This window comes from Netta rufina (assembly GCF_964035555.1).
Source record: "Netta rufina genome assembly, chromosome: 1".
Lineage (NCBI taxonomy): Eukaryota > Metazoa > Chordata > Aves > Anseriformes > Anatidae > Netta > Netta rufina.
Genome location: NC_140123.1, coordinates 53,652,825 through 53,675,356, shown reverse-complemented (window position 1 = coordinate 53,675,356; position 22,532 = coordinate 53,652,825). Strand labels below are relative to the sequence as shown.

Genomic DNA, 22,532 nt, shown 5'->3' with positions numbered 1-22,532 from the left:
TGCAGTTATTTTATACAGCATCGCACCACGTGGAGCAGTCATTGTTCTAGAGTGTGCTCGTGTGATCTCTGTCCCAAGAAAAAAGCAGGATGATAGAAATGAATCCCTGAGGTATGTTCTTAGAGTTTGTATGAGATGATGAAAACTTTGATATGATATATCAGGGTGTTATAATTAAAGCAGCTGTTCTTTCTGACCTTAATGATCTCATTTTCTTGCAATATGAACAGCAGATGAATATTGGATTTCTGCCATAGTATATAGGTATAAACCATGTTTGCCCTGCTATGTTTTCAAAATGTGGTTGAAAGTTGTATGCAAGAAAATACTTCCTTTGTTTTGGAATTTAAAAACAATTGTTTGCTTAGTTTGGTTTCGAGTCCCTCTCAAAAACAATTTTAGCTAATATTGCTCACTAGCAAGTAAAAACAAAGCAACTTTAAAGAAATTAATAACTGTAAAAAACATTTTGCCATACCTCACATGTCTACACATGGACAAAGCTAAGCCACAATTTCTGAGATGTGATAAACTTGCATTTATACTATACCTTTGAACATTATATTTGATTCTTCTTGTATGTTAGCATTTAAGACTTTCTAGCACCCAAGTAGGTTTAAACAGATACCATCTGCAATTTTAACGTGATAAACAAAAACCTTCACATGCTGCCTTCTTTATCCCTCAGACTTAGGCTCCCAAAGGTACTAAACAGGCTTCCTCCCAAAACAGACTCCTCTTGTGATTTGCTGCCATAAGTACTAGTCTTATAGCAGCTTTGCAGAGAAGGCACATAGCACCCCATTGTCCTGTGTTAGCTCTGCATTTTTCTGGAGAATCCTGGGTCTCCTTTCCAGCCTGCGTGGCTATCTCTTTCCTTCCCACAGAAACGTGTCTGTGGATGTATAGGAAGAAGAGGCTGGTGTCTCACCCTAGGATCTGAGAAGCAAACTCCCATGCGCAGCCTGACCTGAGGGTTATGGTATGCTAACAGTTTATATGCAGTCAATGCATGCCTAAAAATCCCACTGAAATAGATACTACTTAGCATTTTGTACCTGAGTGCTTCTGTAAGTTTGGGTCTAATATTTCTCTGTACTTTTAGGCTAGTAAGAGGGAACTGCCTGTTGTTTGGAGTGTGGTATATAAAACTTGTCACTAACTGTGAGAAATGGTGAGATGGTAGCAATTCAGCTTCGAACAGTGGTGTTATTTTGGCTATACATTATTTTAAAATTATTTAGTTTAAACAATTTTTGGGGGACCACTGAGAAAACAACACCTAACTCTGACAGAGGAACCAAAACAGCTTTTAAACATAAGAAGAAATATACATACACAGATGCACACATAAACACATGCACACACTTAAAGGTCTCTGCAGTAAATTAGCAGTTTTTCCACATTTTTATGGCAAAAGTCTTGGTGGCTACATTTTGGTGGTTTTGGCTTAGTTTGGGCTTAAGTTTGAGACTGGGGTCAATGCATGGAATAATCAGGTTTTATTTATTCATTGCAGGAATAGCCCACAGCTTAATTTAGGGAGACATTCCTCTGCAGCAGCACAGTTTAGTTTGGGAACTACCAAGCTGGACAAGTCTTGTGTTCAGATCAAGTACATGTTGGAGATAATGGACTGTGTATGTTGAAGTAGAGATCAGTAAATAGGCAATTGTTGGCATGAGAAGGGAGCTGGAGACCCTTCATGAACATGAATCTACTTATTGTTACTTCTGACGGTAGGAAGCACTATTTCTGAGTTAAATTTTGAAGCAGAATCTCATCTGTGTTACAGAAAAGTGCGTTATCCTTGACTGAACAAGAACCACATCTTTAATTGTCAGAATTATCTTACCTAAAGCAAAGTGCCTTCAACTTCAAAATGAATAGAATGAAGAGATGCAAACTCAGATATATTATTAACAATTTAAAAGTATCCACAGATTCACAGTTAAGAGATACTTCTGTATAGCAGCAGTCTGCATTTTTGTTTTGGGGCTGGGAGGTGGTGTTAAAGTAGAGCCTTTACAGGGACCTATTTGAAGAAGCAGAGGCTGATAAATTACATAAATGTTGGAATGAGAGAGATTTGAAAGGATAAGGTAAAACAGGTTAATTCTGCAACATTATTTCTGAGACTGGCTCAAGTAGCTGTGCTTCTAGTTAGGGCTCATTTTAGGGCTCGGCTCAGACTAGAAGGCTTAGTCAATTACAAAATTTAGACAAACTCTTGTACAAACTGAAAGCAAATGTTTTTCAAGGATTTATAGAGTATATCTATATATTTTTTTTTTTTGTTTTCAAGCAGATGTGTGAGTCCATGGCTGATTTAGTGGTGGCTAGACTGCTTAATTACTCCTGTCTCCTTCTGGTAGCTCAACCAAGCAGAACAGCAAGTGATGTTCATATGAACTCCAACATGATTTTCTTAGTCTCTGAGCGAGCTTTTCCTGCTACCCTTAATCTAACCATTGCTGTCCCTAATATTAAGTTAAAATTATCCAGATGATATCTGACAGCTATAGACCCAAATAAGCTTTGAACAACAAAAAAGCCATATTATTGAGAGCGTGCAAGCCTCTTGGGAACATAATTACTACTGTAGTTTTTGAGATAGCTCTCAGACTAAAATTCAGACTGAATTTCTCATCCTTAATGTTGATCTCCAGCAAATAAAAATAAAAACACAAAAAACAATTTCTGGGTTAATTCCTCATTTAGAAAATACTTCCTTGGTTCTTTAGGTTGTATCCTTTTGTTTGCTAGCTGTAACCTAGCCATAATCCTCCTCACCTTGTTATTCACTTGCACAATTCTGCATGAACACATGCAATACATGCACACAACACATCCTATGAAAATTAATGAAATAAAAGCTCTTAGATTGAATATAGTGAAAATCAGATGAAATTAATGACATGAGATTTATGAAAAGTCAGTCAAAATGATGTAATAGTTCTTCACAATCTATAGCTCTTAAAATCTATAATCATATAACAACATACACACCACTCTGTTGTCCCAAGCTTCTTTTTTTTTTTCTCCTAAAAATGCTGTGAATACTATTACAGGACAAGCTGGAAAGCTTTCAAAATGAAGTTAAGAAAATCTATATGTCTTAGTCTTAAATCTTAATTCTCGGGAACAGGACACTTGAACCCGAATAAAACCTAATTCAGTTCAGTAGTACGCTGTGTGGGTTTAAAAAATTGCTCAGTAAGTTCATATGTTAGATAGTGGGAGCTTAATTATGGCTTGTGTGATAAAAAAATGAAAACTGATAAATTATTCGATTGCCATAAATTTGGTCTGTTTTGTTCAATTATGTATATTTAATTTTATAACTTTTATGTTTTTCAAAATCTGCTTTGCTTAGGCTAAAAACGTCTTCGTTCTCCATACACTACAGCACCTGACAAAGAGCTGGCATTTATCTGCAGGGTGAGTCATTGAAGAATTCTGTCAAGGAAAGTCATTCTTGCTTCATGGGTTTGTTAGCATCTTGGAAACAAAAAGCATGGCTAATTGCTCACTTGAGGACATGGGCTCATAAAATAGCCCTGAGAAGGTGTAGAGCACATGGCACACTACACTCAACTCTCAGTGCCACAGCGTTTGCTACTGGGTGCATGCTGCTGATACCAAAAGTAATGTTTTCTTGCTTATGTTACATTTCCTTCAGGGAAGGTTTTCGGAAAGCTTTCTAGTAAATTACAGGTTACAGGAGAAGCGGCAAGGACACTGATGGTAAGGACACATGAGATGTCTGATAATTGAAAAAAAAACAGCCCAAACCAGACTGAAATAGAAAAGTTCCTTTAAAATCTTCTTTCTCTTGCCACCTTCTTATCATTAAGAAAATGTTAGAAAATGAAGTTTTCTTTTCAGTGCTTTGTTTCTTGTTCCTTTAAAGACTCAGGCAATTGGAAAGGAAAGGCATTTTTTTTTTTTGTCTGTTAGTTTGGCTATAACGTCTTCTTTTTCCTTTCATGCACATCTCTGTTATCCTACTTTTACATTATCAGTGAAATCCCAACAGTGACTGAGCTTTCCCCAGGGAAATCCAGAAATGTGTCTGTGGATTAATTGTCTAAAAACATATTTTCTTTACAGAGACAAGAAGTGCTAAATTACTGAATTGCATATCCTTCGTGAAATCCTAAGGTATATCTTGTTTCAAGGAAAAGTGGAGAAAGATCTCATCTATTTTTTTTTTTTTCAGGAGGTTACTATTTTTTCTAGTCCCATATATTTGATCCAACATTAACGAAGGAATGTGAAACATTTGTTCACATAGTCTCTTGTGAAAAAATGTAAGGATTAATTTTATTTGGCAAGCTTCAAAGGATTTGTCTATGCACAAGCCTATGGACTGCATGAGAAGAGAGATGAATGAGTTGTAAACAGACTAAGAGACTAATTGTGGTTTACCATGACCTTGAGAGTGGCAAAGGCAGTTTTAGAAAAGGATATAACTGTAAATATGCTGGACTGCTAAGCATTGCTCATTCAATACCTTCGATACCTTCAATACATTCAATACCTTCCCAACCTTCTGACCAAGGGCAAGGAAAGGCAGAAGTCTGAGTTGTATTTACTGAATCATGTAGGTAAAACTCAGTGAATTTTCCATCATGACACTGAATATAAATAATGGCCATAAAATCTTTAGAGCGTTGGATGGTAAATTAATGAAACAAAATAAACAAAAATTGAAAAGTGAATTATAGGTACATATTGACTTTTTGGAAATATAATAACAGTGGAAAGGAGTCTGTGTAATTCTCTGCCAAAACTCGTATTGCTAGATTATGATTTACTAAAAAAATTCAGGCAGGGGAAAGTAAAACTCCACCTCATGCTTAATGAGGTGTTGAGAACTTTTTCCTCATAAAACCAGAGTAAAGCACGGCAGTGATACCTATACTACTATTTTTACTAGGGTCCACATTCCCCTTTTCACATTTTTCATTCATATGAGAACACTATATGGTTCCATTCTGATGAGGCTTAATTGACAGATTTCTCCTCTACCTATCATTAAACTCCACGGAAGTATTGGCATGCAACACTGAAATACCCAGTTTTCCCTTGAAGACTTCCTATTTTTTTTTTTTTTTTCCCAGGGGGTTACTTTTCTTAAAACTCATGTTTGCAACAGTGTAAACTGTTATCTTTATTCACGGCAACGTCACTGCTCCCTCAAAAAAGAAAAAATGAATTGTCAATGTTAAGAGTGAGCTAACTTTTTCTTTACCCAATAATAATGGAGAACTTACCACTTGCACTATGATGGTGTCTAACTTTCGCTTTTATGTAGAACAGCACAAAAAATCAGTTTAATACAACATATGTATGAAAAAGATATTGACAGGCAGGTTTCATCTTCTTGTAGCTGATAGCAACAAAATTAATTTTGTAGGTTGAACAGTAGGTTCTCTAGCTTTTTGAGCATTTCACATAACATAGACTTTTCTCCCATGTATTCAAAAAAATGACCATATTAAAGTGATTTCACTTCTTTGTCTTTCAATAATTTTGAGCAATTCTAAATAATTTAGTGAGATGTTGTTAGAGTATGTCTTATTTTGTTCACTTATGCAAAAACAAAGGAGCAAAGACTATGCAAAATGATAATCCTTTTCTACTATTATGACTCTACTACCCTATGGGAGCTGAATGCAAGATGTTCTGAACAAGACTTTTAGCAAATGTTGTTGCCAAATGTTGTTGAGAATTCTGTCTGAATGTTTGACATGAATCAATGAATAAAATGCAGCACATTTATAAAATCTTTGTCTTATTGCTTCTTCCTTATGCCAAGAGATGTTTAAATGGTTCCATCATCAGGCACAGAAATTATAGCTAGTAAATAAAATAAATCTCATTGATACATGCCCGTATGCTTCCTGCTATAGCCTATTCTTTAAATTTGTATTAATATATACCGATCTGTAATTCTTTCAAGATATGCAGTTTGAAATACTGAAAAAACATACATCTTTTTGACTTTACTTTGATGAGATATTCTCACATAGTTGAAGATAGTAAATTACAGTCTTAAAATTCTTATTTAATGCATCCTTATCTTAGAAAAACTATCCTGAGTATATTTTTTTGTTATCTTGATAGTCATAGACAGTAGAACCTCAAAGATCTTTTCAGCCTATCCACTGCCAATGTAGAATGACTGTCTACAGCATACATTTTTATATTGTATATTATAATTATAGTATACATTTATATATTGTATATTATAAAATATATATATTTATACAGCATACCTTGTGATCTGTCCAGTACAATTTTAAAATAGCTTAGATATGTTTATCCCACCTTTATTTTTTAGGGAGACATTATACTGTCTACCTCATCTCACTATATTTATCCAGTTATGTAGTGTATTTTTTTCTGCTTAATTTCACTCAGTTCTTTCTTATCATCTTAAACAGTACTATTCTTTCCTTCTTGTGCTTTTTAAATCTCTCAGATATTTACAGACATCTAATATGTCTTCCTTTAGTTTGCGCTAAATCACACTTTCCATGCTTACTTTTTTACTTTTTAAAATATATTTTTTAAACTATTTCCTTGGGTATTTTGCTCTTTTCTTTATTTCAGTTTAAAAGAGCTCACTGGTATTGTGACGAATAAATGAATGAATAAAAATGAATAAAACCTTTAAAGTGGGAATTCATTAATGTTGTTTTGCAGGTACCTTTTTGGCCCAAATGTTTGACTCAGAAAATCATCCAATTCTCTTGATTCTTCTGATTTCCTTATCTTCTTTTCACAACTGATTTATAATTCATAACTCCCATGTCTGTCTTGACATATTACTTCAAGTGTCTCCTCATATACAGAATTTACTGTGATTACACTTTCTGCACTGGTTTTCATTCTATTCACTAGTATTTTGTGCTGTAGAACTTTTTCCAAACTTGATAGAATTTATGGCACACTTTTGAAAACATTATTTATGATCTATCTAGTATGTCTTCTCGAGAAATGATGCTTTTTCACTTTTATAAGCAATTTGTTTCAAGAAAATCTTTGGTTATTTCAAAAATAAATTCAACCTTTAGTGACATCTAGTCTACGCATAATCACTCCGCTAATAAGTGTTCTATGACAATATCCTCTTTTGTAAGAACCTAGCTTAAACCTAACAAACTTGTCTTATTGTCTCTTTACTGAGAATAGTTATGGAAGAACACTTATCCTCATCCTATTTTTTCTTTCCTTGAATACTTACTGCTCCATAGTCTCTCGCTACTGCCAAATGTAGAGAAACTTGCGTGCTGTGTCAAGATAATCAACATTTTTCTAGCCCTTCATAGAGTTAGATGTGTGGAGAGCCACCTGGATGATGAAAGGTTTGGAGAACTTGGATAAGGAAAGGCTGAATGGACTGGGTTTGCTCAGCCACCAAAAAGCAGGTTCAGTTGAGATTTATCACAGTCTTCAGTGCCTAAAAGGTAGATTCAGAGAAGGTGGGGGAACTTCACATGGGTGTGGAGTGACAGGACAAGATGCAAATTTCTATTTGTCTATAAGAAAAATATTCACCATGTGAACAACTAAACACCTGAGGATCTCCACAGGTCCCTTCCTAAATCAGTCTTTTTTCCATGACTCTGTGGCTAGGCTTCAATTCACTTCAGCTAACTAGGAGTTAAGTTTACAGCCTGAGTTGTAAAAAGCTTATGATTTTGTTCCAAAGACTTTTTAAAAGACTTCACAGGACTCTATGCTTAAGATTTCACTGTTGTAACCTTTTCATAAATGATCTGTGATCTGGGAATAGGGGTAAATTATCAGGTGAGAGTGCACGAGTACACAGGTAAGATGAAGAGTGTTACAGAAAATACAAGAAGGACCTCATAGTTCTGTGTGACTGAGCAGTAAAAAGGCATCAAGTGATGAGTACAAGAAAAAACTCAAATACCTTTTTAGGCAATGATGGGCTCTGAGTTTACTATTATCACTCAAAAACAAGCTTTTTGATTGGTATTAGATCATTCTGCTGTGACATGAGCTCAGCAATCATACCACCCCTCAAAACAAAAACAGAAACAAAAAAAAACAAACAACAACAACAAACACACACAAAATAATCATTAAGTATTGTGAATAATTAAGTAAGGAACAAAGCACCAAAGAAATGTTTATGTTTTTGAATAAATTTATAGTGAAACAACATCTTGTATACCGCATTGCAGAAGTGATAAGTGTAAGCTTTCAAATACCTTCAATTAATATTTTAACATTTTACAACCTTGAAAAGATTGTCAAACTGTGGGTGGCATGGGGAGGCTGCCTAGGTGTTAAGGTTCATCATCTATTCCAGCAGAGAAAGGAGGAAATAGAATATGAAACGTTATTAGTTTCTTTATGTTACAATAATGATACCTTGCTAATCCCAAGACTAGGTGGCAAATTTCTTATGGTTGCCATGGATATCAGAGAACATGTCTGCTTCTTAGTTCTTTTGTTAAACAAAAGAAAAATTTTCCCCCTTTTATGTAGGAAACCATAATTGTTATCAAGATCTGAAACACACATTTCACAGGTACTGATGCCAGATTTATAAATAGGCATCCTATCGCTAACATCTTTCCAGATACTTTGTCACTAAGCTGACTTTGTGCTTTTCCTTGCCACAAATAAACAATCAACCTATATCAACCTATGGCCAGTTTTTCTGGCATGAATCCATCCCAATGGTATGACTCTTAGGGAGGTGTCACACACACTTGCACAGACAAAATTGATTTTTGCCTTTAATTTTATTGATTAATATGGAAATTTACTGCAGTTATCTCATTACATTTAAAAGCTAGCCACTATGCGGAGAATTTTTAGATGCCTAACATCATTTTCTCCCAATAAGGCCCAATGTAGCAAACATATATATATTTTTTTCCCCAGATAAATGTTTGAATCCCAAATGATTGTGCACATAACGGTTGTCACAAATCAATACGGCTGGTATGACTTATCCGTTTATTGTTTTGACACTTCTCTTGAAAGGAAAGAACAATTTCTGTATGTTTGCCTAGCTGCAGTAAGTATATTGCAGGGATGAAACAGAACTAATCAATAGGATAGACACAGTGTTGTAAAATCCTACACTTGAGCTCCTTAACTCTTCTAAATTATCTGTGTCCTGTTCTTTAAAATGATTGGGAAACCAAGAGTAAAAATGTTCATCCAGTCTAGAGAAGGTCAAAGTAATATAAAAGCTAATGTTCATCACACAAGGCCACTAGCCTGATAAGTTGTAATCATCATAAATACTACTAATAACATACAGACAATGCTGGCCAGAAAATAAAGAATCTGTGCCCACTAAAACTTTCACAGGAGGAAAAAAAAATGTTTTAACTGAAGGTGAAAAATTAAAAAATGGAACATTCTTCACAGAAAGATTGCTGGCTGGCTGTACATTGGCAAGGCTTCTAGGCCAACAGCCAGGGAACCATCCTATTAATTCTCTCTCAAGAAATTTTGATTTACTAAAATGAGTGTTTTCCAAAAGGAAAGATCATTTGATCAGCCTCAGCTTTATCCAAGAGAGATTTGTGAATATGAATTCATTATATTTCCCTATAAGACTGCTAAATGTCATAAAACCAGAGAATGGAAACTAGGAAAGTATGGGAATGTTTTGAGATCAATTCTCTGTAACTTTTAGTCTGTTCCCAGTATTCTAAGCACTTCAGAAAACAGTCCTCTGATACCCTCTACATTAAATGAGGAGATGCAGCCAGCCCTGGAGACTTCTGGAAGGAGATCCTACCCAAACCATTCTGTTACAGATTACAGTGCAGGTGCTAACCTCTTGCAAATATGTTCATGTTGGATTCCCTCTTCAGTGCTCACCCCAAGTGCATCAGGTTTGAACTCCTGCGCTCTTGAACTCCTCCTCTGCCACTGACTGGTGCTCAAGGCCAGTTTTCATGCAATCCTTAACCTTGATTCAGATACACTTAACCCGGCTTCTCTGGTCACCAGAATAACATGTTGGTGAAATTCTGCTATAACTAACCTGTCTATGTGTCTGGGATATGAGCACCAATTTCACTGCAGCCATTCTAGATTCATACAGGCAAGCATGAACAAGATGCAGATCCACTAACACAGAAAGCAAGAACAAATGTTAGACTCTACCCTATGCTGTTTTGTTATCAAAAATAACTCTTAGAATTTTCTGAATGCAAAACTATATAGAAGATCATCTTTAAATGTTATACTTTTAATTAAGACAATAATATTATTATTAATACTTACATCTGCCAAGGAAATGGGACGTGATCCAAAGCCTACTAAAGTCACAAAGCATTTTTTCAACAATTTGTTTTGAAGGAGGTTTTCATTCCTATTCTCAGTTTTTGCAGAAAAGAACCACTTTCGTTTCCCCTTGGATCTGAGAGCACAGCAGCAAATGAACAACCGTTATTCCCAATGCTGTACTAATATCTGTGGACAGTGCTGTTACAGAAATAGTCATGTTTTGGCATGACAGGACTAGGTAGTAATTAAATTGATATTTTTGTTCCTATTAAACAAAATGAGCCATGCCAGTGTTGGCTCCATCTGAAACATGGTGGAGAAAAATCAATGCATGTCAGATGGAATAGGACAGCATCTATGAGGCAAATTTTTTCATGTTTTCAAAAGAGAAAAAAAAAGTGAGGAGGCAGAAAAAAGCAAACACTATTCTAAAAATTCTCTAAAAATGATTCTTACATTTGGCATATATTTTTTTTTCAAAGAGAAAATAGGAAAAAGTTATGTCATCTGATATTGATGGGCTGCTGGGCACTAGAAACTGGATCCTATCTGCTGGGATGGGAAATCTTTACACAGGCAGTTTGCATTGTCAACAGTCAGTAACTTAAAAAAACCCTCCTAAGACCTGTCAACTGGCTTCTACTTCAGTAAAAGGAAAAATTAAGACACATTTTATGTCCTCTTTGTATCTCACAAGGTCTTTCTTTTTCTTTATAAAGTAAAATAACAGTTAATAATGTAAATAATGATGATTTCCTTGGTAATATTATTTACCTCTCCCACCCAGAAAGGAATACCAAAAGGATTTGGTTATACCAGCCATAGCAACACCTTTTCTCCTAAAGCATGCAGATGTCCTTCTGTATTTTCTTTTAGAAGATAACTTCTCAGAGACAGTCTAGGAATGAGAAAGCAGTGGCAGAAGATTGGTCAAATGGGCCTGCCCAGCTCAGCATGCAGTCACACAACCAGTTTAAGCCAACTGAAAAGGGTTCTTCTGCTCCCCATTGAGGACAAAATCTCATTCTTAGGGAGGTGCAGGAAGAGCTGCAGAGACAGATGGAGCTGGTTGGAAAACAATTTCCTACTCCGAGGGGGTTCATTTTCAGCAGGATGTGACCTACTATAGAGCAGCCAAAAATATGAGGGTAAAGGTAAGTAGGTTGCTTTTCAAAGGCAGCTTGCTTTAGAATAGCTTTTAAAGGTACTCAGCCCTATGCCACCATCTGCTTCAGGATCACAGGTGGCCTCTGTCACCTCAGGGTCTGCAACAAAATATGAAAGGAGTGTGATAAATGACTGAAGGGGTTAGATGATGGGTGCACCCAGAAACATGCTTCATGGGTTGGAAGGCTGTGGTCACTGTGAGGATGTACCAGACCTCTGCAACAGGTAGAGAAGCTCCACAGTGGGATATGTACACTACAGGCAAAAATACTCCCAGAAGAATGGAATGAGAACAACATATTGGAGAGAGGATGCTTTCCATAAGTATAAACAAGGGAACTGCCGTGGTGCTGGAAGCTGTAAACAAAGCCAAAACTATTACAGTGACATGAATCATTGGCAAAAGGCCACAGAAGAGGTTTGGTGGCATCAGGGCACAATGAAAACAAAGCCAAGAATGAAGTTCTGCCCAATTTCTGCTTCATTTGGGTTCCTTTCCTACATCTACTGTTGCTCTTATACCTTTGTTATTCTACAGTAACCATCCTGTTCTTGGAAAGCACTTAGAAAGTTGCTTTTGAATGCTTCTGCAGAATAAACTAAAAAGAAAACATAATCAGTAAAAATATATTTACTGATATAAAACTAATAATATATAATATACTATAACCATACAGTGTATATGATATATGATATATGATATATGATATAAATTATATAAAAATATATAACATATTATATGTATTATTATTATATATATACATTATATACATTGTGTATATATATATTATACAATAATATATATAATATACTATATAATAATGTAATAATACTGATATTATATTTATATTTATTATTATATATTTACTGTATATATCTCTTGGTATGCCAAGAGATATATACCTTTCTATGAATGCCTGATATAAAAATTATTAGTATCTAAGATAAAAAGGGCCCATAAATCCATCTCATTTTAAACAGCAAATGATACTCAGTCCTAAGGATTTTGTGGAGAAGCAGGACAGTGTAACAATAAATGATGAGGAATGTAGTAATAAGTTACATACCAGCTTGTGTTCATTGCACTTCCCTGACAGACTTTTCATGGCTGAGAAAATGGTAAGCAGATTTGACGGCAGATTGATAGATTCTTTTGACTGATTAGAGAAAAAAAATCTGCTATACTGGGGAAGGATAAGGGTAAATTCAATCCTTTCAACACTAAAGAACAAAACAATTATTCATGGGGATAGAAGCTAATAAAGACCCACTTGTTCTGGACTATTTTGTTCCATTTAGACATATATTTCTACTTTTAATTTTTTATTTACAATGCAGGTATCTTTTCTGGAATGTGGTTGCTTTGTAGAGCCTCATGTTGTTTGGAAGAATCTTACCTCTCTGATAAATACTGTCATTATGCAGTTATTTATCCCTTTACCATTAGGGCATCCTCTTTGATTAGAATTTTTATGGATTTACTTACAAAAAAGATTACACTGTGTTGCTTTAGATGTGTGCCTTTGACAATTCGATAAAATGCCCTTATTCACATTCAGCTTAGTTGTTTAGCTAGTCAGTTTGTATCAATTGCTTGCTCACTTTCTTTCTGAGCTCTAAGATGAGTTATCAAGAAACAAATATAAGTCTTTGCACGCTTTGTATATCTTTTCTTCCTCTCAGAAATGGACAATATTATGTATGGATATCTCCAGTCCCATCTTATCCAAAACTCTGCTTGGTAGTGCAAGAAATAAGATAATGACAGACCTATCTGAAATGTATGGAACTTACTTCCCGTGGTAAGAAGCAGATTGTTTAAGCAGAATCTAGGGGAAAGAAAAAAGTCTCTGTAGGCACTTGTGTTTTTTCCTCTTGGGTCATGCATGGAAGAAATCCTCAGATATCACTGCAAGCTTTACAATGTATTTAATTTTGTTAGAAAATTACCAGTAATTTCCTTCAGGTCTCATTTTCCCTGAAATATCACAATCTCACACACAAATTGGATTCAGTCACCAGAAAGACATTTTATTTATCAAGACTTTAACTGAGTTTGAAGCAAGAGAATGAATATACACCCCTTTTATTCCAGATAGTGGAGAAGTATAAGAGAACACATATCCAAGGGTATTGAATTTCTAGGTCAATGTGTTTGTTTTCATATCAAATTGTTAGAAGAGACAGGTGTCTTCCACCCCTTAAGCTTTCTGTAACATGCCTCTCTGCAGTGCACTCCAAGGCATGCAGATGACAAATCTTTCTCTATTACAGATAAGCCAGGAGAAAAGTACATCCAAGGGAGGGAGGGCCACCCAAAGTGCCTCACATCAGCTTCATCTCTCAGAAAAGAGCCATTCCGCATGGTTAATGTTACTAGCAGAGGAACCAGGACACTACTGGAAAACAAAGCAGGCTGCATACAGCAGACTAGGAATGAGAACATGGGACAGGGCTATGTTTTGGGGATAAATGTCTTGCAGCTGTTAAGTAAGACATCTCTCTAGCCAGGGCTGATGAATTTTGCAGCACAGAACTGCAGAACAGAGGGCTTCGCACATGGAATGATCAATCTGTCTTCTTGTGACAGTGTTAGAAAACGTAATGCTTTTGTTTGAATGCTTTTCTTATTTTGTGTTCCATGCTGTCCCTAATGCACAATTAATGGTGCATGTCACGAGATCCTTCCTCCAACTGTCATTATTTGTTTAAAAAAAGATCAAAGATCTTTAATTGCAAAGTCTGCTCTCGTTCATATATTATATAATGCTGAAATGTGCAGGGAAATGTGATAAAATAATGTCTTCCTTATATAGACTTTGGTGAGACCTATTCTAATCATTTAGATTATTGAGGATTTGGCCATTTATACTAACTATTTCTATAGAAAAGAACAGACTTTTACATATCTGGATGTAGATGCAGTTTTATTTTGCCGGACCATGCCTTACGTGCATATGACTGTATACATACATATATATGCACATGCACGCACGTCTACCAGCATGCATATAAATTTCATAATTGAAAGTGCAAGTAAATAAACCTTCTAGACACACAGTTACACACGGACTGCAAACACCACTATCTATTTGCTAATTGCTAGTACCTAGCAAATAAATTAAAAAAAAAAAAAAAACACAAAAAAACACAACAACTACAACAAAAACACCAACAAACACAATGCATTTATGAATTCAAGCAGAAACTTCCAGCCCTGTAAAAATACAGGCCCAAAAAGCCATTTGGTGGCTATGTTTTGCTGTTCACAGTTTGGCTTAGATCTATTTGACAAGTGAAATCTACTGAAATTTATTCTTCTATTCTTTTGCTAAATTTATAAGAGACTGGATAGCTTCAGGAATGTAAGACAGGACATAACAATTTTATAACAATTTTATATACATGATACGTTATTGGCCTATTCTGTGCATTTGTAGTGTCTGGTTATTTATGCTGCTTAAAATTAAGCAGTGCACAAGTCCAGTACAGAAGGCGGATAGGAAGCTGGGCAAAAGATGGTGTTTCCATCCCTTGAATATTGCATTTTGCAATTCATTTTTTTGCTTGTGCGTTATTATGATTTATGACTACTACCCACATAAAGTGGGAAAATGCTACAGAAAATAATGAGATCAGTTAATAGTTTCAGATTCATAATTTGTAAAATGGAGCAATTATCCTGGAGACTACACACACTGCAGAATTGGGTAGCAGGAACTCTCTGCAGCCTGATGGCAGAACATACCTGCCTCATGGTAGAGAAGCCTCACAATGTCTCATTAACACCTGCTTAGAGATGGGAGATCCTGAGATGTCATTTCGAGTCTAGGCCTAGGCATTTCCAAATGGATACAAAAATTCAGCCACTCTTTTAGTCCTTATGGATGTTGATGTGTAGACACACTGGCAGGAGAGTGAGAGGAAGTCATCTAACTTCTGCTCACAGAGGATTTCAGGGTGTAGAGTTCTGATTTTTTTTTCCTCTTCAGTGGGTTTACAATGAAAACACCACTGCAATATAAGCGGTGAGTTGAGCAATGATAGCTCTTGCAGCTGAGCTCTGGTGCGTATCCGTGCATGCAGAACGTGTGGGTGTACATTTTTCTCTGGCCAAGGCTGCAGGAGGAATGCAGTGACTGTTTTAAGTTATAGTAAGATATCAGAACCCTAACTACACAATATGACCTTGACTCAAAGGTAGTTACAAGTCTGCTATATTGGAATAATTCCAGAAATGGCTCTGCAAGTTTTTAGAAAAATTGGGGACAAAATGTAATACATCAGTTCTGCTTATGATAAGCAATTCAGGGCCCTGAGAGGGCCTCTAAAGAATAACTTCTAGCACTGATGGATTGCTTGTACATTATCCCTAGTGATTACCGAAAACTGCATCCGGACAAGCACTTTCGCTCTGATTGAACATATGAGGTGCAGACTTTGATCAAAATGAATTAAATGACCACTCTGCAACACTTTTCCAACTAGGCACATCATTAACTGCAGGCAGAAGACAACGTGAGCAGGATCTGAATTTGTGACCCGTGTACAAAGAGGAAGTCAAAAGATCAGTATCATCAACACAAATGCAAACTGATCCATTGTTTATATAAGATCTCTTCTGTTTGCACTTTAAAAGGACTAATATTAAATAAATACATTTTTTTTTTTTCCAATTCTATGACAGTGAAGGCACAGAGAAAGAGAAGAGTAAGAATGGAGAATTAGTATCTGGGACCAGGAAAAGCTGCAGCTGGATGTTTCTCCTTGACATACCACCCTAGGAGCCCAGCTCCTGAGGGTCCTCCAAATGGCCAGGAGCCATGGGCAGCCACCGCCTCTGAAAGTCCACCCACTGACCCCAAAAGCAAACGTCTTCCTGCTGTGAATTGGCAATGTTGAGAGCAACAGCATGCATTTCTTTATGTCCTCTTCTCCCTTGCTACCCTACGAGCCTGTGCCAGAGTACCACCTGGCCACTGCTTCTCTTTCTTCCCTGGTAGGCACATGGGAACAGCTCAGCATTTCTCCTGCTCACACACAGCTCTCAACCCTCCATGGCCTAAGCAGTTCAAGCACACCTCTGCACATTTCCAGGGTGCTCCTCACCCATGCAAGGTCTTAGACTGTGACAGAGCTCAGCAGCTTCACAGCAACCCTGGGGTCATTCAGTGGGAGCCTCCACAAGTGCTGTACTGACAGTTGATATGGTGTGCCTCCTTGCAAACCCCTGCTCAGTCCAAAGTCCATCACACCTCTTCCTTCTCCTTCCCCTCTCAAGTCTGTCTTTCTATTCTGCTTTGATTTATCATGCTTAAACTTAAGCTATGAACTGAAGTACCCAGATTTGAAACTGGACTAAATTAGTGCATGTGTTAGAAAATCACTGACACCAATGACCGCATGGAGCTATTTCCAATTTATTTTAGTCATTGTTTTTTAGCATTCAAGCAATGGCCTGACTTTAACCAAATACTATGTCTATTTGAGCTAAGTTAGCTAGAGAGGAGCACAGCAAGAGTGCCATGAGAATGTGCTGCTCAGCAAGGCAGTGGCAGGCAGAAAGTTAGCTGCCCTCTTGATTTTTCCTGTTAAATCACATCTCTACTCGTAGACTAATCTGTTCTTCAAATTGACAAGTAAGGCCCCAGTTTGCAAATAGTATGTGCCAACCTTCTCCTATCATGTTAGTTCCATCTTCATACAAACTATGGATATTTCTTTCAGAAGAAACAGCTGTTTCTGTGGGAGAGCTGCAGCCCTTGGATTTCTGACAATTTCAGGTCTAACTCTCTTTCACTTTCTTTCATTCCTTTTTCTGTCCTTCTATGATCTGTTAATTAAACAGAGGCTAGGTAGAGAATGAAGAAAGAAAGTGTTGTCAACTGATTTGTCACATATCACTTTGCCTTTCTGCTTTAGATTCAGTTGCCACTTGAAGCTCTTCGAAAGAGAAAAAGCTATTTTTTTTTTCCTGTTGTTGTCCCCAGCAAGAGGACAAGCATCATATATGATTATTTTAAAAAAAGTAATTTTTTGATACATGGATATGCCATTAGAATGATTGTGTCTGAAGGAGAGTATAAGGGAGAGATGGTTTGACTAAACTAAATGGAAAAAATATAGGGACTATGTAATACAAAGATGGGCCTACTGCAAAATATAGGAGACAATTTCTAAAAAGTACATAAAACCACTCAGTAGCCCTTTGAAGTCTTTTTGCTAAATTTACTGCCCACTGAAAGGAGAGGGGGAAAATGTCTCTCTGCAAAGTAGAGTGACAAAAGTAGAGTCTGCGTTGTAAGGTACCCAAGAACAAAGCTCCAGAATATACTTCTGTACAACATTGAACATTGTTAGTCATTTTAAGTACTGTAAATGAGTATGGAAATTGTTGTATTGCTGACTGAAGGTAACTTTGTTTGATCATACACTACATACAATTTTGATATTCCTTTCCTTAGGTCATGAAACAAAAGGACCTGAAGAGAGATGATTTTATTCTAAAATTAATAATATTATTAATAAGGATTAAATAGAAATTGAAGTCCAATCTCTTCTTTAGTTCTGTTAAATATTTGAAATTTCAGCCACAAGGTTTTCAGTTTTGAACAAGTAAATGAAGTGCAGTCTTAAGTTAGCTACCCAGCTTGCACAGATTTAAATGTCCAATGAGACTGATCAGCTACAGTGGATGCACTTATATTAGCATTTTTGTTTGGATCATGGTTACTTTTTATAAGTGCATTCCTTGCCTGCTTTAACTTAGTGTGCTGTGGTTCATCCTGTGGTGTGGGCTGAGAGTGCACAAACTGCACTCCTTTGAGTGGAAGCTCTACTGGAAAAAGTACCTCAGGACCATATCCATTGCAACCCTGGAACTAGTGGTCATTGTTGTTCAGGACCAGGGGAGAGCTATAAAATGCACAACTGGTTTGCTTTGCCCTGTGTCCATACTTCTAATGAATTCATTGATATGGGGAGTGGAGGCCTCCAGAAGGAGATCCCTCTCTGCATCAGTCAAGACACCACAGCCAGACTGGTAAGATTTTTTTTCCAGGAGGTTTTCAGAGCCACCTTCTACACTGTCTACTACTACTATGAGGAATATAAGGAATATATGCTGTGAATTAAAACATTACCTAAAATTTAGGTGCAAACTGTGAAGACATCAGCTTCCTTACTGACTGAGTGCTGGCAGCCCTGCTTTTGAACTCTTTTAAATCAATTAATTATCTTGAGCAGCCATGTAGATCGACCATTTTATTAAAAATATTAATATGTTGATTTGCCCCCTAACTTCTCTTTTATGTGTACATCAGATCAGTATTAACTGCTGAGATTCTTCTCTTCTCTAAATAAAAAAGTCACAAGGTAGAAAATCCTTTAGCATGTATTGATGGTCATAAAAAAAGAGCTTTTCAAAAGCTCCCTCCTTTCAAAGACAAAATTTCAATCTATACTTATGTTTAATCCAAAAAGTTTTAAATATATTGCATTATTAAAGTGGTCCTCATATGATCTCTATATTTGTAGTGTCCTACTTCTCTCTTATGTATACATATAAATATTTTATTGAAAACAGATGGTCTGGTAAAGTTGTTATCCACTAAAGAAGCAGAACATTAAACAGAATGGGTCATATTATTCCCTAACTTATGTTCATAAAGTAATTCTATTAACATTAAAGTGGGCACTCAAAATGGTAGGCTTTACATCTACGAGTTGAAGAGAGTTACATACACACAGCCCCCCAGAATATTGTTAAATAAAAAAAAAAAAAAGGGAAGTGAAAGTAATGTTTCAAATGATTAATTTTCCAAATCTGGAACTTTAAAGAAGTGCTATAAATTTAAGGAATAAAAACTTTGAGTACATCACCATATACTACCTCAAAATACAATAGCTAGTTCTTTGCTGTAATATCAAATGTCTTGATGTTAAAAACTCTGTCTTGTTATTACAGGCCTACCTAGAGCATCTTAGAGAAACCATCAGCATTAAAGCCTGATTTAGTCTAATAGTGTCCTGTTTGAAATTTCTGTTTTGCACCGTATCTAAAATCAGATTTTTATTTTTTAATTTTTTTTTCCCCCATGCTGCTTTCCTCACTAGAGAAAAAGTCAATTGTGCAGTGGAAGTTCATGGCAAAACATTGTTCTTTTAAACCAAAAGGTTTCTCATCATGTACTTATTGCAGAACAGAGACAAACAGGAACAGCCTTTTCAACTGGAATATTTTGAGTATTTTATTATAATGTTAGAAGCTGAACAATTTCCTTTTTTCATCCTTTAAACTTTCAATTTAAACAAATTTTAAACGTTGTTATTATTATTATACTTAAGTATTTTTCTTTCTTTTAAGGGGAAAAATGTACGAGATGGTAGTAATGTACCTCCTCCTAAAATCAGTGAACTAATGCTTTGTGTATGTTTTCTGAGCTATCTATTGAGCTGGAAGAGTATGTATTGCCAATACTCCTGTTTGTTTGTTTGTTCAATATATATCATGATCAAGTTCAGCTTTGTAAAGTATGGATGACAGCCATTTTGGATTTTGAATCAGACATATTGTTCACAATTTACAACTGTGCTGTCCCTACACATATTAAACAGCTGAGACCACAGTTTAATCTGGCTGTAAGTCATCTTTTACAGTCTCACACAGAAGCATTTTTCTAACTTCAGATATTAACTTTTAAAATAGGTGGTTATATGTTAAGATGTTCGTATGTTATTTTGTAATATAAAAGAAAATCTTGATGATAAGAAGTAACCTATAAGCTTTTTAAATTTGCTTTTTAAATGCAAACAAAAAACCATGCAGTTCTTGAAATGTTTTGAATCTATGTTTCATTTAATGCTGATTATTTGAATGCATTGCACTAGCATTCCTCAGACTTGTACAAGCAAGAAGTGCATAATACTTTAAAAAAAAGGGCAATTTCTCTGCAAAATATGGATTTTTGTATCATTAAAAATGCTTTACAAGCTCTCTCAAACCATCACTGCTGGAAAAAAATCCGTTGTTAATCTTAGTGCCAATGCCAACATATTAAAGCCAACATTGACTTATGTGAGGGAGCTTGTAAATGCAGGTATATATTAGATGATGTAATGGGAATTGATGATGTCTGTTTGCATGTATGTGTATAACAGTAGGGCTGGGATTTTTTTTTTTTAATTTTAGTTGGAATGCAAGAAAACAATAGGGAGAAATTCTAATGGTTCCTGTTATAATTTAAATTGAAGTCTGAAGTGAACATTGCTTCATGAAAGAAATTTTTGAAGGATGAATGAAGTAGACAGTCCTCTATAAAAAGAGAATAATTTGCAAAAAGCTGGTCTATCTAACCAAAGGAATCTGCCTACACTAGAGATATTTTTCTGTCTTTAAAATGATACCATTTGAAGCTCTTCTGCATACACTTGTTTGAACTACTTGGCTCTGTACTTCCTCTTTGTTTACTCACTCATAAGTAAAAATAGTAATTTGTATAATCGTGCAATCATGGTTTTCTACTGAAATATTTGCATGCAAATGGTTTTGACTCGTTCACTTTGAAAAACACTGTAAAAGTTCTTTGAAATGAAAAGGAGCTAACAAGGAATTCTTTCTCGAACTAGCGCTTTATGAAAAGGACAGAACAACTTTATTTGAAAAAAGTCGCAGTGAATAAATAATAATAGCATTACTTTGTTTGGCACAGAGGATTCCCTATTAGATGTCAAAATGACAAGTAGCACAATGGGAGAGCACCAAGAACGCAGGATAAGAGACAAGCTCTGAACTACTATCAGAAACAAGCTACAAAGGGCTGTTCTGCATGGCTGAACAGGACGAGGAGAAAATTCTTGTAATAATTCAGGCAAAACTGCATGAAAGGAGACTAGTAATTTGGGGTATGGAGAAAGTGAGTGGTTAAGATAGTCTGGCTGGGATTTCCAGAGGTCTGAGAACCTCAAGAGGGGTTTAGTGGGAGCATCTTTTGACTGGGAGAAACTGTAAGGCAAGAAGAGAAAAATAGTTTTTAGGAGTGAGCACTCTAACCTACCGTACGTTTATATTATAGCAGCTGCAGATCTAGTCCTAGAATAAAATTTGCCTCTGCTTAAATGATTAGGCAATCTCCTGTTGTTTTCTAGAGAAACAGCATTTCAATTCTGGATATTATATGTGTGCAATAAACATAAAAGTTTTCCATCCATATACCGCAATTAACAACACAGGACAACTTTTATTTTTATTTTTTAATTATTATTTTTTTAATTATTATTTTTTTTGATCCTGGAGTTTATGCCAGGTAATTAATACTATTTGTAAAATATGAAACAAATTAGTAGAATAAAATGTTCTTTATCTTGTAGTCACTACCTGTTTTATATGAGGTTAAAAAATATTAGTTAAAATCACAAAGTTATTTTATCTTGAAGTTTAATTATCACAAATCATTTAAAGATCTGTTCAGTGACATAACAGTGTAATTTTATAAGAGCAAGATAAGCAAAACCAAAAATAAATAATGCCACAAAGCACAACTTTTAATTACCTACTGTCATTTAAGCCATTCTCAGTTTCTCTTAATAGAAAGTTCATAATAACACTCATCAAAAATTAAGATTAAAGATGTATTGCATTTAATTAACTATAGTTTCATTCCACAGTAATTTTTCTGTGATTGAAAAGAAAAAAACATTTTAGGAGAAAAAATTAACAATCTATAGACTCATATATATAAAAATAATACTTTCCTATATTATTTTGCAGATATGGGCTTAAAAGCTTTTTCCAAATATTATTTTTAATAGCAAAACTGAAGCATAAAATTTCTACTTTACTACACTATAAGCCTGTTTTTGATTTTTTTTTTTCCTTTTAAAATTTCGACTAAAATATGCACACTGAGGGTCTCAGTCTACACACTCAATTCATGTTGAAGCTATCTGCGTAATTGTTCACTTACTTCATGTTTGAAAGGTAACTCTAACAATCAGGTAAATCTAACACTTTCATTTTTTCATTGCACAGCCCATGTTAAATGGCCGATGAAATACCAACATTTAAAAAA

At 35.5% G+C, this 22,532-nt stretch overlaps 1 protein-coding gene across 1 annotated transcript in view; it reads right to left on the bottom strand.

The window, feature by feature from the left end:
- The window catches only part of GPC6 (glypican 6), a gene marked incomplete at both ends in the record, with an annotated part of 808,075 nt that overhangs the window by 73,678 nt on the left and 711,865 nt on the right, over positions 1-22,532 (bottom strand). The window lies entirely within an intron of this gene.